Source organism: Neodiprion pinetum, chromosome 1 (genome assembly GCF_021155775.2).
Source record: "Neodiprion pinetum isolate iyNeoPine1 chromosome 1, iyNeoPine1.2, whole genome shotgun sequence".
In the NCBI taxonomy this organism is placed as follows: domain Eukaryota; kingdom Metazoa; phylum Arthropoda; class Insecta; order Hymenoptera; family Diprionidae; genus Neodiprion; species Neodiprion pinetum.
Genome location: NC_060232.1, coordinates 18,926,450 through 18,945,912, shown reverse-complemented (window position 1 = coordinate 18,945,912; position 19,463 = coordinate 18,926,450). Strand labels below are relative to the sequence as shown.

Here is a 19,463-nt window from a genome sequence, read left to right as displayed (position 1 = left end):
TACGGAGTAACGAATACCGTTCAAGCCACTCCCGATGGATGGCTACCTAAGTTGTGAACAGGGTCGTGCGTGATGCACAAACAGTACCTCCAACTATGTAGACTTATCGGCCAGGAGCCGAACCACGAATCAACGCTTCTACCGCTCGGATGCATCGCCGACGGCGTACAGGGCTGTGCGTCAAAAACACAATAAAGCCTCCTGTCGACGATACTTATCAGCCTGGAGCTGAACCGACCATGACACCTACTAACTCGTTGTCTATAAAAAAAGGACGGTTGTCTCTTAATGAACCGTCTTATCGAAGGGCTGTGGCGTGGGTTACGCTCGACTATGCGGACCACGTGGATCTGGTGGATACAGTGTGGGGATCCGTGTTGAGGGCCCTCACCATCTGATCGTTCCGGCATGAGGGCTCCGATGAGCGAGGGCCGAGATGCAGCACCAACGAAATAGCTACAACGGGCAGTACCAGTAAAGCAAGGAATGAAGTATAATCGGTCGTAACTCCAAGATATCGGTAACGCAATATTCTCGCACACTTCAATTTTGCAACACACGAGTGGTGCGACTTCGCATCTCACCAACGGTACCGCACAGCTGATGGAAAACATCTTCGACCACCGCCCGACGTGTCTACACCTCGATACCTATCAGCGAAGGAGAAGAAAACAAACAACGAGGGATCATCGCCGCCTACCTGTAGACCGGACCTACGCGACCTGCTGGTCCAATTAGAATAACGCAGTTTGAGGAAAAATCACGTGACAGCAGCACGACGAAAATCAGGATCACCACTCGTCTCGACACTACGTTCAGTTTTCAATTAATCAAGACGTGCTCTCATAGTATCCAGTATTATTATCGCTATCCATAGATTCAGTTCTCGCTTTATTACCGTATCTTCGGTGCCTGTTCTATCTTCTTTTTACGTAAGTGAGGTTCCTTTTCTATTGTGTGAAGCCACGAAATTACTTGCAATATATCTTATCTTTATCTCTCTCTCTCTCTCTCTCTCTTGCAGTTGGTTTGCGTGAGCCACCTAAGCTCGTACCGTATTCTCTACTATTTCTTACCTTATCCCTTTCTATTTCTTATTGCAAGTAACTTCGCGACTGGTTGACTCTTACTTACGCATTCTTAGTGACTATTGCTTTATTTTATTATCTCTCTCTTCTAGAATACCTAAATATCTAATATCGCTGTATAGCAACGTGTTCTGTTAAGTTATCAATTCTTACCTTAGCTATTGCGCATTACTATTTCGTTATACTTTTTCTGATTAATTCATAACTGTTTCTTTACCTATTATCTTTGAGTAATTAAGTTTAGTGAGTGTACCGCGTGAGCGATCTTAGATCGCCGCGCGGTCTCGCTCGTCGTTCTTTTGACTTTGGAGTATTGCGCCGTATCGAATAACATCTTTTTCATTATTTTCTTCTCTAATACCGCTGATCTTAGTTGTCCGTAGTCTCTTTGGTTTGTCGTATGTTGCGCATATTGAAATTATCTTTTACCGTACCGAATGTTATCTCTCTTTCTTCTCGCACTTACCGCAAACTAGAGACTACGTATTATCTGTTAGTACCTATATTTTATAATAATTCTCTACTTGACCTGTCTCATTGAATGTACCTCATAATTAGTAATTCCCTGCCTCTGTTATATCACTGATAATTCTGGTAATGTGATAACTATTACAATTTTTGTATTTCGCATGTTTCTTATAATCGCTTCTCATATTTTATGGCTTGCTTGATCAATGCTTAATTCAAGTACCGTATATCTTTCTCTGTTCTGCCTATTCATTATAAAACCGTGTTAATTATTACCTCGAATCATAGTATTGCGAGCCCACGAATATTTCTCGTTTATTCTGAAAACGTTCTGTTATTTGTTCAATCTCTCGCTTAACTTTTCTCTGGCTGTAAATTAATTATCTCACCTATCTTAATTGTATCTGAATCTCTTCAGTTGTTTGCTTGTTATTAAAATTTATCGCTTCTTGGTCAATATATTTGATACTATTTCTGCTTTACCTGTTTCTTATTTCATGTATTGGATTCAACCCCTCCCCTCTACCATTATCTTGTCTATACTGAGCAAGCTGTGCAAAACCGTCGTAGAACCTGATCTTGTCTTTATCTATATCTTTTTTCTAATTATCTATTTTCTGACGCATGTGCGTCTGGCACCCAACAATCATATCTTTCTCTCTTATTATCTTTTAATATCTAATTATTCAGGTTAGTAACTGCGCAGTAGGGTAACCAGTCTACATATAACCCTCAAATAATTGGTTACAATATATATCCAGATTTTTCACGATATGTAGTTTGCATTCACACAACACACCTCTGACTGGGTTAGATTGTTGATTCTCTAGATAATACGTTCGTGTACTCGTAGCTTATATTTTTGGAATCTTACAAATTTTCGTCGACCAGTTGGGTATGTAACCTTTAGAAAATATTGTTTTGTACTTGCTTACTCATACAAAATCCCCAACTCGCTGTTTGTAGGCTTAACTTGTTTCACGTTACTGTAAACAGTTGTAACTAGTTGTTTTGCAATTTTACGAAATACTTTCATCGATGCGATACCGATAATACGATGTTTGTTCATGTACTCTGTAACCAATTGCTGTAGATTATCAATCAATTTATATGAGCCATTCAGGCTGAATGATTGCTACCCTGTTTCTTTTAGTGTGCGATCCCAACGTCCTATAACTTATGCTTTTTTAATGCTGTACGTTTAATCATGAATGATTTTGTGCTTCTTCATTAACTTTTTGAATTCCGTATTAAAAATTTTTTGTAATCATTTGCCTGAAGATTTTCAGATGACCACTCACTGTGAAGCACTTGTGTCAATCCATCCACAACTGAGGTAGCACTTTTATTTTTTAAGAGCACAGCCCACGCTAATTTAGATAATACATCGATTTGATTTACAATATAATTAAAATTTTTCTTAATCTTAGTATACTGACGCATTTTGACCACATCCGCTCGCCACAAGACGTCATGGCCTTCCACAATAATTACTCGCTGTCGCTTAAAGTCCCTTGAACAGTAATATTTGCTTTACGTAATTCTACCGCTATTGAGATTTTCTTATTCGTGTGAGCTGTATTTTTAGCTGCCCGCGAACGACTCAATAATCACAACCTATTCACTAATTCGTTCGGATCGTCCCAATATGTGTAGCGTACTTGACGATTTTTGTGTACAATATGTTTATTTGCGTTGAGACCCTCATCAAATGCAGCCTGTAAGCATGACGAAAATAGCTTGTTTACAATTTGTCGGCATTTGTATGATTTGCTTCCACATATTTGATTCGATTGTTCATAACCTCTTTTATGAGCATTGGTTGACTTGACAATATCGAGATATTTCTGTAGATTATCATCGTTGTGATCATCCTTATGTAGGCGCCAATGTTGGGCCCGCGCTAATGGGGTTGGTGGTAGGCCCCGCATCGGCTGGGCTGGCGCGAGAGATTAAGTCTGGATGGCGTCAACGACGCAAGTACGCTGTGTGCGGGGGGGGGGGGGGGGGGGGGGGAGGAGTTGGTAATAAACATTGATACATGGAAAGGAATGTTTTTGTTGAACCGAAAATCCCCTACACTTAAAAAGAGTTTTCTTGAACATCAGTTCCAATATACCTGGAGTTGCTTTCGCATAAAAGTGACCGATATCAAATGTAATTGGTGATTCATCAATCATGTAACCATGATCCAAAAATATAATCCCGTAAACCAAATCCATCGTATCTCTAGTATTATGACTAGAATCCATTATATGATTCTCGGTTAAAGTACCAAAATTTGTCTCAAACATCTTTTTCATTTTTTTTTTTTTTTTTTAAGTATCCGGTTCCTTTGTCATTTCGACCAGCGCTGACCGTGGTAAATTAGGTTGATTTTGAGATTCTTTTGCAGGTGTTGTATGTACACTTTCTGGTAAAACACGTATATGTTCATCATGAATTGTATTTGTATCACTTTCAGAATCATTTTCGCTGCTCTCGATGGGGGGTTAAAGGTCACATAGATGCGGTGTCAATTTCCCCACACTACTTCTGCGTCGACGCACCTTGCGGAACAACGATTGACTCGGTTTGCGAATACGGTATGTGTAATTTTGAAAATTTGTAGTTTCTATGTCATAATCTCAAACCATAATTTGACGACCGAAATAATCCTTTTTGGACATATTTTCGGAGGTTCAATGTCTGCTTTAATCTCTGACGCCTTCGCAAAGACATTCGGTTGTTCGACAATCCGTTTTAAAATTCTTTGCATTATTTCAGTATCCATTGCGTGATCAATTTTCAGAGCCTGATATTTATTCCTGCCCGCATCGTTTGCTACAACTGTTCTGCGTTTCAAATCTTTCCATGATTTTGGAGTTTTCTCCATATTAAAAATGTTATAGGTACAGATTCAAGTAAAACACTGTTACTCGAAACAGGCTACATCCTGTTTCATTTTTCCAATTCATCCAATTCATCAAAACCTTCACGATATGGACCACGTTTCATAGGTGTGTCTTTGTCAATTACTAGAAAACCATACTTTAAACCCCAACAGACTAAGCACATTTGCTCGAATTGTGTATACGTCATATCAATATTCACGTGATCATCGAATATATGTCTCAAGTTTTCACTGTCTTGTTTGAAGAGAATTATGAAATTTGCATTCTCGCGAATCCAACGTTTGGGAATCCTCGTGTATGTTTGACACAGATAGAACTAATCAACAAATTTATGACTCATACAGAAATATTGACGAATAGCATCTTGCTTATCACATGCAATGTCGTCGAAACTGAAAATTGAGTTTGCGTTAGCTTGTTTGACCGGAACCACATCACAATTATTCGAGCATGTAAAATACGACATACCTGGAATAAGGTTTCATACGCGCCAGTCAACCAGAAAAATTAATTCAATTCTATCTTATGTCTCGCGTGTAGTCCAGTCGAGATAGACATAAAAGTATCCTTAAGTGGATATAATTAGGGGAAGCAATTTTTTTTTTTTTTAACTTTGGGGGGGCGGGGGGGAGTGGTTGGAAGTCTAAATCTCGATTTTCGGGAAAATCCAGCTATTGCGTTCGCCGCCATCTTGATTTAAAGTTCAATTTTTTCGTTTTTCTGAAATAACTCGTTAACTTACAACTTGAGGGCAAAAATGGTGAAATCCAAAGTTATTGGAAATTTAATTTCCCACAGTTTTGGTTATTATTATTTTTACGCTAGGATCGATATTTGCAGAGTTATACTATTGATAATCGATTTCTCATAATGGATATCTTATTTATCCAAGATGGCTGATGCCAGAAGGAGCGCCTATTTTCGAATTATGTATAATGGAATTGACTCTCAAAATCAAAAAACGAACTCCATAAACACACAAGTGGATAAAAATTTGAAAACACATAATGTTCTTCCACCAGAAGTATATTTCCAACATAAAATTCATAAAAATGATATTCCACGTACAAAATATCAAAACTTTGGTGCTCTTTCGAATATATTGGGTGAATCTATTTATCGTGTTAAAGATATGTGGTCTTTTGTGGACAATATAAAAAATATACCTATACCTACAGATCATGTTCTTTCATCATTAGATGTAAAATCTCTATTCACAAACATTCCTACAAAACTGGCTTCAGCTATAATTACTGAAAAATGGCTTGAAATCAAACAACATACCAGTATGTCTCTATCTAATAAAAAAGTTGTAAACAAATGAACAGGTAAAAAAGATTATAATAACAATAGTATACGCATGAAGTTGGCGGTGGGGTGAGATGCCGAAAACAAAACAAATAGCATTTAGCAAACAAAAATACCTCTGACAGCTGTCATTGGCTGTTTATGACAGTCTTTGACAAATATTTTTATAGGTATCTGTTTCCGACACGCAAAACATAAGCATGCAAACGAGAATTATCAAGATGATTCCCGACGGGAATTGTCTTTTTCGCCCGCTGGCGTATTGTGTATACGGCACTCAAGATCGACGCTCACGCAGAGGTGAGACTGAGTATCGTTTCAAATATATCATACTGGCAAACATGTCAGCAGAAGTAATGAAACAGAACTCGAGGAGAGTTATATCAAAGAAGAAATAGGTTTTTTTTGGATCCTGTAAATCCTTGATCCGATTAACCACTGAGTAAGGGCCTTCCCAGTTTCCTTGTAGTTTCGGACATCGTCCTCTGTGTCTCCAAGGTTGAAAGAGCCAGACAGAATCTCCGGGATTAAATTTTATATCTCTAGCTCGAATATCATAACGAGGTTTTAATTTGTCTGCAGCCATAGAAATTCTACTTATAGCAAAGCTATGAATTTCTTCTACTATGGGGAAAATTATAACTATAGCAAAATAAGTCGCCAAATGCAATTGGGGATGCATGGCATCGGGGGTTTTGTATATGTGAGTGGATTCGTTTACGAAAACAATCTGAGCAGACCTACATAGGGAGCCAATAGCAATGTCGGGTTGATCGGAAACAACCGATCAACAGTTACAGACCTGTCATCAAATCAGCACAAATAAATTCACCTGTCTAACAGACACTGTATAAGGAAATAGTGAGGCGCGCAGCGCCGCGGTGGGGTTGGCGCGCGAAGCGCGCAGGGGCGAAGCCTCTAGTAAACAAAAAAGAATTTATTGAAGCTGTGAAACTCATTCTAGACTCTTGTTACTTCACACACAATGAACAGTTTTATAAACAAATCCATGGTATTAGTGCGATATATGGGAAAATCCTCAACACCAACAACAATAGTGGTTTCAGGAAGTTGCCGATTTCGTCACAATAGTGGTTTCGGCTTTATGTGTGATGTTATCTATGCATAAGCATTTTATTGGTTCATAAATTTCAAAATCTACTGGAAAACAAGATGTAGCCTTAACGGGCACTGTAATAGGTTCACTTTCTCGATATCTTAGAACTTCTTCTGCATTGTACCTGTTCAGCAAAGTGTTACTAAAAGTGAGTTGATTTTTAAAAGCGACCGTGTGACACAAATTAACTTTATTACACGAAGAGTTTGCCATGTTTTAGCACCCGATGCTTTGCTTCATATCTCATTGCCTATAAATGTTTTGAAGGTCTTACGGTTTCCATGATACGCTGGTAATGAACCATATTATGATGTTTTGGTTTGAGTTTTTCTCCAAAAAGTTCTATTAATAGCATATGATGTTCTTTAACGAGAGTCCCGAGTAGCTCGGTTAATTCAGGCACAACGTAAAATTGTAATGTTATCGATAAAATTTCTTTAACTAATAGAAACAGTTTCCAATGTTTGTCGTCACGAGGAACAAGATCTCCGAGCATCATTCGTAACGTTCATAACATAACAAAGCATTTCTGCGGCAGACATTCGTAAGTGCCCATTTCCCAAGTTTTCAGTACTAATTCGGGGAGGATGGTTTGAACCAGAAGGATAATTAAAATACATAACTATGAAATTTAATGTTTCTATGGTGAAGTATTTTTTTTTTAATCAAATACTTCTACATCAAGGACATGTCAAAATTGCACACCCCCTCTAGTAGATCATGCATAATGTCGACACAGTAAATTTCAGTGACAGGAAAGCCTAGCACAGTATTCCAAATGGACTCACTTTTATCGCCAGTGCTATGTGCATCACCCTTACGGAAAAAAACCCCAATTTTACCTCCAAAATAACCCTCCACCTCTAAGGGGTAAATTCGTACCCCTTAATTCAGGGTTAACCTCAAAGTCGAAGGTTCACTCCCAAGTTGAAGGTTTACTCCCAAGTTGAGGGTTTACTTTCAAGTCGAGGGTTTACTCCCAAGTCGAGGGTTTACTCCCAAGTTGAGGGCTTACGTCGAAGTTTCACCTTTATGTCTTGGGGGTTGAACCCTCAATTGTTAGGAATTGACCTTTATCGTTAAGGGATTACCTTTAACGTTTGAGGTGAACCTTCAACGTTGAGGCTTCACCTTCAACGTTGAGGCTTCACCTTCAACGTCGAGGGTTCACCTTCAACTCTTGGGGTGAACCTTCAATTGTTGAGGGTTTATCTCCAACTGTTGGAGATAAACCCTCCAATAATGATGGTTTACCTTCAATTTTTGGGGTAAGCCCCTAAATTTAAGGGTTTATCCTCAACTTTCAGAGTAAACCCCTAAATTTTAAGGCTTACTGGCAAAAATTGAAAGTTTCTTTCCGTGGGGGCATCTAGCAGTATGTCTGCTTTATAATTTAATACTGTTGGTAACTGAGCTTCAACTTCTCCACACGTTTTTTGTACTTGTGCCTTTGTAGCTTTACAGAACCTACAAGAACTAATTACCGTGAAGCTTTCGGAAAAGCCAAGAATGGAGTTTAATGCCAAGTTATCACCGATAATCATAGCCAGGTTAAAAAAGGTTTTTATATTCCCATCAGGGAGATTAACTTTAATACCTTGATCCACAAGTTCATTCAAGTATTCTATTACTTTTTTATAAATGCACTGATTCGAAAAACGCTTAGAGTTTTCAGAGTGGGAGATTTGAAATAAAAATATTATTTAACTTTGATCGCATATTGGGTGGTAAACAAGGAACCGACACTTAGACGCCAGACATTTTATATACAGTGGAATGCGATGCCAGTGCATTTCCTGGTTCAAAGTCATCCTGGTAAATAAAAATAGGTAATTTGATCCCATTTGAGTGGGATCTCTCCCACTCTCCGAAACTTTAGTTTTCCAATAATTGGTTTGCACTATGTTTGTGATTTTATCGCTTATGGATTCTAATGAAGACATGTACTCCATAGTTTAATCAAATACGCACGGAAGTTCAAAAAAATTTTTCAAGACTGTAGATAAAGGAATTATTGAAGCTGTTACTTTTTTATTGACTAACATGCCTGTCTTATCCAATATCAACGATTTTTTTGCCTCCGGTGTGGGACAAATTAACAAACCTAAAACTTTGAACGCGTTTTTCTCGAAACCACTTTTTTGAGTGCGGCCCGCAGCAAAACTCGAGCAATTTTTATCCGATCGACTTCAAATTCTTACTGTATCAATGAAAATAGATTATCTAATGTACTACATAGGATTTCTTCGATATCTCAATAATAATAAAAGTTATAGCCTATTTTCGATGAAAAATTTTGCTTAAAACTCATTCTTTAATTTCAAAAGCGTGCCTATTTTTGAAATATCAATTTTTTTCCAAATCCCTACGTACTACACTTGAAAATATCATATTATTAACGAAAACACTGCGTATTTTTTTCTGAGTCGACATTGAAGAGAGTTTTTCTGCGTGCCGCGAACCACTGCGGAGACAACAACACCTGACGCGGGAGCTCCCCAGCGCCACCATGTGGCGTGAAAAATGTGTGAAAAATGTCTTTTGAAGAATTAATAAACAAGGTATAAAACGTAAAAAAATTTTTTCGAATGTCTTGTTACGTCCTCCAGACTTCAGATTCCTTTCCCACACTCTTAGTTACCTTACGCTCTGTAGTCTACCCTTATCGTCCGCGAGTCAGCAGATTCTTCTGTAACTCGCGGCTATCTTGCCTCCTACATCCCGCTCAACTTCGTAGATCCATCCTAGCGCTCAAACAAGACACATATCCCTCTGAAGCAAAACCATACCCTTTCCCTCGACCAACTCCTTTGCGTTGACCACATACACCAACAACTACTGTGTGATAATAAACAATCGTATACTTCAAAAATAAAAAATCGTATACTTCAAATCTTTTACCTTCCCTTAAAACCGATCCCTTTATACCCCATTCACTTCCTGCACTGGGAGTAGTAGCACACGAGTGCATAGTCGACGTGAACGGACCCTATAATAGCCAAATAACACCTTGGCTCGGCGTGGAGTAAGCTTCGATTACCGCTCATCGGAGACTACGCATTCTACCCCGTACCAATTTGTCATTTCTCCCACAAAAAAAAAATTGTTGAAAAATGAAAAAAAAAACAGGGGGTCACAGTGGTGTTGTCCCTTGAACCGTTTATATTCCGTGCTCATTTCTGAAAATGCATTTTGAATGTCCTCGAATTGATCATGAATTTCATCTTTTTGTGTACTATTAGTTGAGTTTATGAAAAGTCATAAACTCGAATAATAGCAAAGACGTTTGAAATCATTAATATGGATGCTGTTTAAAAAATTTGTAAATGCAGATACAATGCGTTGCACTTGAACACGTGACAATGTTTCATCAGAATGAAATCTAGAGGTAATCTTCAGGGCATCACTGCAATATTTCAAATCAGAATCATTTAATTCAGTTACCGGAGCTAATCCATTACTTAGCTGACCATGTGTGTTCTGAATTGAGCTTTTCAGTTCACAAGGTTGCGTAGGATCTTCGAGGACAGTGTTATGTGGTTTTAGAATAGATCCGTTATCATGTGAGGAGTAATGTTGCCTGAGATTTTTTCAAGTATTGAAACTGCGATTACATGAGTTTACCAGGCAAGGAAAAATGATGTTACTGTTTATGATATGAGAAAACAACACGCGAAATTGAACAACTTCCCTTGTACAAGTTCAGGACAATGTGAACAACGCACAAATATTTGGAAAAAAAAGTGAAGATGAATGTGAAAAGTTGCTGGAATACTTAAAATGCACAACAATTTGTAAAGGGCTAGCTTTAATCAGATTCCGATTCAGGGTTACTCTCATGGAAATCTCTGAGATCTGTTCGTATAGTTTGTACGCTAACAAAATACCTATCTTTTTCTGGTATTTCATATGCTTCTAGTTATAAAAATCGCCAGATCGCTTCACTTCACACAGGATATTTCGCATTTAGTGCATATAAAATAATTTAAAACAGAAATCAACTGCGCTTAAAAAATTAGGAAAACTATATTTCATTTCATTGATAATGACGAAAGCAGCCTCCAGTTTCTCAAGTGGACCGACGGCGATAACGACAGGCTGAAATCTTAGGTCGCACGAAGGAAATAGGTTCACTCTCGCTTCCAAAACTTTCTGCAAATCCGTTAACATCTAGACAAATAATTTAATACAAATCTCGTTAGATAGTAGTCAATTTTTCGTATGATATATCTTTCATCATCAGATACTTACATTTATCCACAAAATAAACCATCAGCTTACTCTTGCATGGACGGTTTCCAACTCTTCTTGTTACCAGTCTTACAGAGTATTGGGCGAAATAGGTAGGAAAGCACTCGAAGTCCAATAATTTCAGGTGGAACATTATCTGAAATTCATCAGTATATGTATCATTTTCAGATACTAGTTATAAATACATTTATAAGATCTTTTCATTTTTGAAGTTAAAATATTTTTTTCCTTATTATAGAATAATTATACCATGCTAATCGGGGGAAAGTTTACCTTAGGAAACCAACACGTGCGCAACTTGTGTCTGTGTGTACGGCTGCCAACTTATTCCAATATGATTCGGTACCGCTCGCTCGCCCAGTGAATAAAGTTGGCATCTGTGCACAAGGACACGAGGTACGCGTGTGTTGGTTTTTTCAGGTATACTTTCCCCCCATTAGCATGGTGTAAAAATTTTTTTGGACACGGTATGAAATTATACTGAATTATTGTAATTTTACACGTGGTACATTAAATCTAGGGAACAACATATGAAATGTAAAAAAATCTGCTAAGTGATCGAAACCAAATCACAATAAAAATTCAAGAACAACTTAGATATTGCCTAGATTTCATTACTTTTTGTAAGTATGCGGGAATGATACTGCTGTAACGTAGTAAATAATGAAGTAATTGTACGGGAACCGCACTCTTATACTTATTCAGATATGTAGCATTCATAGTTTAGAACGTTCTGACTTATGACCATCATGAAAATGCAAAATAGTAATACCGCTGATCCAATTTCCACACGTTTACATAAATAATAATAATATGGCAGTAGTCTTTCAAAGACTTGTGTGGTGCACCGGATCATATTACGCGTCTGTAGGCCGTGTCAAGATGTTCAATAAAAACACCCGCATTCGCATGAGGGATGAAGAAGATTGCAGGCAACCTTACCTAGATGTAACTGGACTGAGTCTAAGCCTCAATTCGCTGATCTAGCGCCGGAACGACATAATCCGTAACCACATAAGTCTATTTCAAATTGCTAACAAGTAATGAATACATTTCGAGGTGAAAACTATAAACGAAAATTCTTTTTTTTACATTTTATTCAACCGCCTAGCACAGCAAGTATAGCTAAAATGTGTCAGTCTTAGTAAATAATCCTATTTTATACAGTCTTCAATTTCTAACACTAATTTATCAATTAATAACATACCGGGACAATCTCTTGAAACTATACATATAATGCGCATGCGCGAGTTTTATCGGCTGCTCGGGCAGGTTAGCCACTCCGAGTTTCAGCTGTCAAACTCTGTTTCTGGCGGCGTTGTAGTTCATACGAATTTTTGAGGTTAGAATCTCAAACAGTCGAGGTAGTGACTCGGAAAGTTGATGCTAATGCTCTTTGAAAATTGGCTTTATTCGACTAAAATGAGAAATCTGTTCAAATGTTGGGTGCTTGGAAGAAACGCAGCAGGTAGGTGCGAACACTTTATTTAATCATTTTTATTATTTCGTACATTAGAAATAACAATGGAATTTTTATCTATCAACAGGTGATACAGCTAAAATAATTACATCTCTGATATTCACTGTTATCTGCCCATTCAATTTGTCAGATGTACAAAGATCATCGCCACTTTCAAGCAACTAAGCAACTTTCTCACTCTTTTGTGATTTCAGGCGGTAATATTGAATTTTATCACTTTCGAAAATGAGACATTAAACCGAGCATTCAAGAAATTTAAATATCTCACTATCTGTAACGGAACTGTGAATCTTTTTTTTCTTGAAAATAGTTCAACAAAATTTACGAATAGTCGATAGTCAATGTATTTTTTCCGATTAACAAATTATTGCTACTACTATTTAAAATTTCCGAATGATTATCAGAATTTATTTCGCAAATTTTCAATGATGTTCGATTAAATAAATGAAGGGAACCTAATACTCAAATTGAAAATTCAAGTGATATGAGATTTATTAAAATGATTTCTGTATTTCATGTTAGTGCGGTTCGAAACAAAGAAAATCTAATCGAAAGCGTAGAACTCAGGAACGTAAATCACATCCTGTGACACAAGTTGAAAATCAAGTTTCTCAAAATGCGCCTCGATGTCACAATTAGCTTCAAGGACAATCATGTTTTAGAGTAATGTCAATTTTAAAGTAATGTAAAGATTGTGTCCCTTGTTCCATCAAAATAAATGAATATCTAATTTTTAACGAAGTTTATGAAGATTTTTTTCCAAATAATGTAATCCGATACAATATCTTGTTCATAGTCCTCCGAACATCACCTTCTAACAAGGATATTTGGAAAGAGTCCCTTTGTTGCAGAAACCATTATAAAATTCTTGGTTTTCAATTCGTGCTATTGAATAACTCTGTGTTTCAGGATCCATTTTCAATCTCAAAATGGGATTTTTTTTGCTCCAGATAATGCTAACATGAAATGCAGAAATAATTGCGGTACATGGAGATTCACAAGCTTTCAGTCTTAGCGTAGGACCCTATAAAGATTGTAAAATTGAATTTGGTTTCAAGTTATCGTGCAACTAGCTAGCCAGATGACACCGTCAACTAAGATTAAATTTAAAGACATTTTTAACTGAACTTATTCAACAGTTCTAGATTTAGATTGATTCAGTTTGCCTAGCAAAATTCAACCCTACAATCTAATTGAGGACTTGAAAAACTATTTATCTGAATTCAATGCCAAAGAGAGTAAAAGTAAGCTTCAAAATAAGATACCAAATCAAATGGTATAAAGTTTGAAAAACAATGCTGGTCAATAATAATGCTTAAATTACAATGGTGCACAGAATGATTCCTCGGTAGAATGAATTGGCAGCAACGGTTAAGTAACAAACTTATCGCTATTGGCTCGATCAAAGTAAAATGATGGGATATTCAGCCATTATGATCTGTAGTATATCCCGCTCTTCAATTTTGCCTCAACTGATGTTAAGAAGGTGACGATGGCCTGATAAAATTCACTCTGGCACCTGATGTCTGACGAAACAACCAGGTTCGATGGTTCTAATGATTGCACCGCTCGAGAAACCAGGACCCTTGCCACCTAAACGTTTTGACCATCAGGTAAGGCATAATTTTCCTCGTGTTAATTAAAGTTTAAACTTCGAGCCTGCTGAAAAAAAACGAATTTTATCATTGAATCCATGTTAAAATATTGTCATTGTCAAAGATCACGTAATTGGAAATTTACTTACATGCTTCCATGCCTGACAAATTTAGTCCCGCTTTAACAATGAATTATTTCGTACCTGAAAATATTAGAAGCTATTATTATCAAACAGGATCTTTCGGTATTTTTGAAGGCAAAAAAAAAGGCAGCACTTTTTGAAAGGCAACCAATGGCCAGACGAGGGGTGATCAGAAGAGTGGAGATTGGTCTCCCAGTGTTATCGGACGATTGTCTTGTAAGTTATTGTTTTGTTTCCTAATTTTTCATTAATAGCATGATTTACACTGTAATATTAACTGTTGTTCTTTTTCTCTTTTTATTCTTGGATATCTGGTGAACCCTCTTTGTTAACGGAACATTGATTGTTGTACAATGGAGCTGCAAAAACTTTGTCAACTAATCAATGATGTCGGCGAGGGTTTTTGTGAGTATTGTGTCGGGTACGTTTTCTGTTAATTGCTACTCTTTGTCCTTCTAAGCTTCGTGTTTAAGATGAATAATTTCTTTATTCCTTGTTACTCATTTCTTTTATTAATTTCATGTTCATCGGCACTAATTACTGACTTCTGGAGCACTGCACCGTAACGAATCTACTCTGGAAATACCTTCTACTGGGTCTCAACCATTCATTTATTTTTAATTTTATGTAAATAAAGAATCTGTTCACAATAAACATTGTTTTTACTTACCTACCTCTGTTTGTCCAGACTCCCACTTGTTAATGACATTTCACGTTGAATTTCAGATTTCTTCTTTCAATAAATAACACCCAATTTCTGTATCATTTGATATGAACCTCAATCCACGGCTTTACGCGCGAGAGAATTACAGCTTTTGTTTCATTTTGTGTACGTTGGCGCCTTGCTCAGCAGATGAAAACATCACCGTGGCGCGATTTCACCGACCAATGAGATTAAATTATTTGGCGCATGCGCGTTATATGTATAGTTTCAAGAGATTGTCCCGGTATGTCACATGCTCAGATCAACGGTCCAAAATCTTTGATATAATGTATTATTTCGGAAATTCGCGCAAATTTGAAAGTAAAAGATGCAGTACATGCAATTTCATTTTATGTTTTCTGAAACAACATGTGTTCGAGATATTACTGCTGGATTTCGGGTCCGTGATGCGTCAGAATAAATCAATCAAAGGGACGGTTAACTACTGTGGCGCTCGATTATTCGTGAAACGTTCATGAATACCGATTTGTAATCATGTTGCCGGTGGAACATGATTTTAGACGAACCGCTATGAACATTACGAGAAACGTAATTGCCTTTCTGAGAGAGTAAATAATGTAACTCAGCATTTATGTGGATTACACTAAATTTGTGTAGGATTAATACCATTGTGATTATATATTCTTTATTACACCACAATATTCATTTTATCGAAGGCAAAAGATTGCTAACGCAGATGAAATTGAGCTTCATCTACCATGCGTTCACTTGTTCGTACAATATAATCTCTTTATATTTGTAAAACATTAAGAGGTGACCCGCGATATTACAAGACATGCGAAGTTATTTTTTTACAATTTTTATATGCCAACCACATGTCATCGGGATAGAGGAAAATTCACATCTTAAACTGAAAGTGATTCAAAAGATCCAGATGGTAGTTATTTGTTCAGAGCAGCATTTTACTGATTGTTCAGTACCTTCTAGAACCATGCACAGGTAAGCAAAAGCATTGTTTTGAACGTCACACGAAATTGGTCAGAATACAAAGCTTACATTGTGGGTGATAAAATGCATCGGGTGTGGAGCCCATTTTTGGGGATTATAGGCGTTACATGAGTGAAAATGGAATTCATGATGGTAAAGTTATATTAGTCGTCGAAATGTGCTGCGTAAAGGGCCGAACTTTGTAGCGTGTAGCGCTGACTACCTTGAAAGCGAGCAACGTGTTGGGGTCGATACGCGAAACCTTCAGTATAATATAATTGAAATATTCGCTTTTGCTTTTAACTTATTTGTCCAATTTTACACCAACAGGCTCCGCAGATTACATTTCTGTTCGATGGACATTTGGGAGATGCTATTATATAATATCCTATTGCATTAAATAATTGTCGTTGATGAGTGGTATACGTTAATTTCGACAAACAATAGTTTACACGAAATATCAATTTCTATGCATCGTGTCTTGTTTTAGGATTTACTTCTGAGAATGAGTCTGAGAGATACTCAAGTCCATTGAGGTGTTGTTATGATTAAATAGAAAATTTTTATACAACTGGGTACATGTCTATTGAGGTCCAGAGAAGGTTGAAAAGCATGATGATCTGCTCATATAGCCAATTTGACACTGTCATATATCGCGAACAATTTTAGAGTTTAGAAAAATGAGAGCATAGATTAATAACAATATAGTCACTTTGTGGTACTTTCTAATGCAACTCTAGTACTCCAAATGAAGCTGAGGGTAGCAGCTGAAGTTGGCAGTCAAACGTGTTTAACTTTTTAGAAATGAAAAAATGCAGTTCAGTTTTATCGTCACGATGCTATAAAAAGTTAGGAGTTCTAGTTATTTTATCCCATTTTGATTTTCATACTTCACTACCTTATTTGAATGAACATTAGAATCTTAAATGCTAATTCATGCTGCTAGCTACAGCCTTGTGTACTGCAACAATCGAAGCAGATAGACATGCTTGAGAGATATGATCACAAAACTCTGCACGTTCTGCACAGAAATTCACAAGTTCTTAGTGGGGCACTCACCATATTTCATAGGGGTTCAACTTTTTCATTCAAAGCATCCAGTTAGTTCACATCCTAATTTTCCCTTTGTTGAGACTGAGCACAATTTCTGTCACGAACGTATTAGTAAGAACAACAAAAGTATCTGTAAAAACAGACAGTACAACAATCACATATAAAACGAAAAACATTCAATTAGTCATGCATTTGTACTACAATTATATGTTTATGAAGTCTATAGTCTGTTTCAATATGGTAACAGGTGGTTTATTAGTAATAGTATTGTAGTCAGCGCATACCGCTTGTTACTGGAAAGTCAACGGTGCTGATGAATAGGTAGATGAAGTTAATAATTGACAAGTCAATGAAAGACGGTTCGAGACAATGAGTGATACATAGAGTGCCAATTTCCAAGTAACTTTCCTTTCGTGTTAGGACGTAGTTATGCCGCATCGTAATGTTAGTGGGTCTAGATAGAATAGATCAACGGTTGGATAAGAATGGGCTACGTGAATGCGAAACATAAAACGAAAAAAAATAGGGTTTTATTATGTATGTAGCTGAAACAAAGGAAATGATTTTAGCTTATTACATGAGGCTGAAGTTAGTAATGTTGTTGTAACAAAACATCGGGGGAAAACAGTATTATTACCCAATTCTAGCATGACTTTTCAAGGAGCTGGCTTTCCAAAATGGGAGTACGTTTTGTTTATCATGGTTTACTGAATATTGTACATTCTCAAAGGTGCAAAGTGACGATTTTTTTACACCATGCATCACCACAGCAATGTCATAAACTTCATCCTCATCTTATTATTGTGTTTGTATATATCATATGAGGTTAGGTGATTCCGTCAATATAAAAATATGTAGCGTACCGTTGCGTTGATTAAAGTACTGACAACTGTACAGTAGTCTTCTCGGTTAGTAGTTAGTGGTGCTGAACAACAGATAAATGAAGTAAATGCATAGTAGTCTGATGACAATTTGATACTAATACACATACATACACATTTTGATACTAATGTGCAAAAATGAAATGCTAATATTGCACCTGCACACCTGCAATACTTTCCAAAACCTTAGTGCAGAGTTTTTTAGTCTTTGTCAGGCGAATGAGGTCAGGCATGATTGTTGGCCACTTTACTACAACTTCAACACTGGATAGTTTCATTTGATCATAGTCCATTGGTATCTGAAATATTCAATTTGATATATCGAACAGATTTAAATTCTATCATTGGAATAGTTATTGACTCAATTATACTTCAGTAAACGGATAATTTTCCAATATTATTGATCTTTGTATTGTAACTGGATTCGTAATTTTAGGTTAAACTTGTTTTATAACGTATACAAGTCTAAGGCAAATTTTAGAGGTAATAGAAACATATGAACTTGACTTGATATTAATCTTTTTGTTACAGCAATCGAGAAGGTTATCAATGTCAAAAATTCAAGTTTCAGACAATTGAAAACAATATTGAAAAAGTATGTAATCACCAGAGTTGAGCCAATGAAAAACCTCTATCAAATACACATTCTCGAAGTAACACATGGTCAATACATATTGAATATCTATAGTGGATAAGAAATGTTCTATTCTTTATAAGTCTCCTAGTCTGTGTATATAGTTTGCTAAATTTACAACAAGGATGAGATTAACCAATTATTTTTTACCAATTCAAAATATGTATTATGCAAAACCTTAATGGCAAATGGTGCACAGAATCAGGATCATCTATTACCGTTCAACTGTCCAAAGATACATTATGTAAGTGATTTTTACCTGTCCACGAGTGTCATCTAAGTCACTGTTATGTCCAGACGTATAAGAAATTGTAGAGCTTTCGAAAGTTATACTAAATACTGAATTCGACTGATCATCCAAATCCAAAGGTTGAAAATCCGGAGACTGCGAATGTTTTTGTTGCAAAGACTTTGTTGCAGAATTCTTAGCGTAATATTAATTATTTATTCGATTTTAATGCTCCAAGTGAATTAGACTAAAGGCAATATACAGGGTGTCCCTAAATTGCCTCCCACGGACTAGCCAGCATAATACCTCGTTAAAATCCAACCGAGAATTTCTTTTCCGGAAGATCGTCCGACGCATAGTTTTTGAATTATAAGCGATAGCGCTAGGCCAATCAGAGTGCACCATTTCATCTAGATTTGCCGCCACGGAAATTGCTGTTTTGTTCGTCTGGGTGAATTATTATTATTTGTTTACGAATTAAATATCGGCACCTCCCCTCTTTCGCTGCTGTACCCCTTATGCTTGAGGATGCGCTTCTGTTTACACACACAAGTGTGCGCCCATGGATGTGCGGCCGGCAGCGTATGCCGCGGCAACAATACCGAGGTCAGCGCTCGAGAAGGGGTACAACAGGGAGAGAGGGGAGGTGCCGATATTTAATTCGTAAACGA

The 19,463-nt window shown here is 36.9% G+C and overlaps 1 protein-coding gene across 2 annotated transcripts in view; it reads left to right on the top strand.

Moving 5' to 3' along the window:
- LOC138190738 (two pore potassium channel protein sup-9-like) overlaps positions 1–19,463 on the top strand; it is a 1,051,447-nt gene that overhangs the window by 422,973 nt on the left and 609,011 nt on the right. For both annotated transcript variants that reach the window (XM_069134932.1, XM_069134924.1), the window contains exon 3: positions 4,021–4,141. The gene's annotated coding sequence lies outside the window, so the exon portion shown is untranslated. The remainder of the gene's footprint in view (positions 1–4,020; positions 4,142–19,463) is intronic.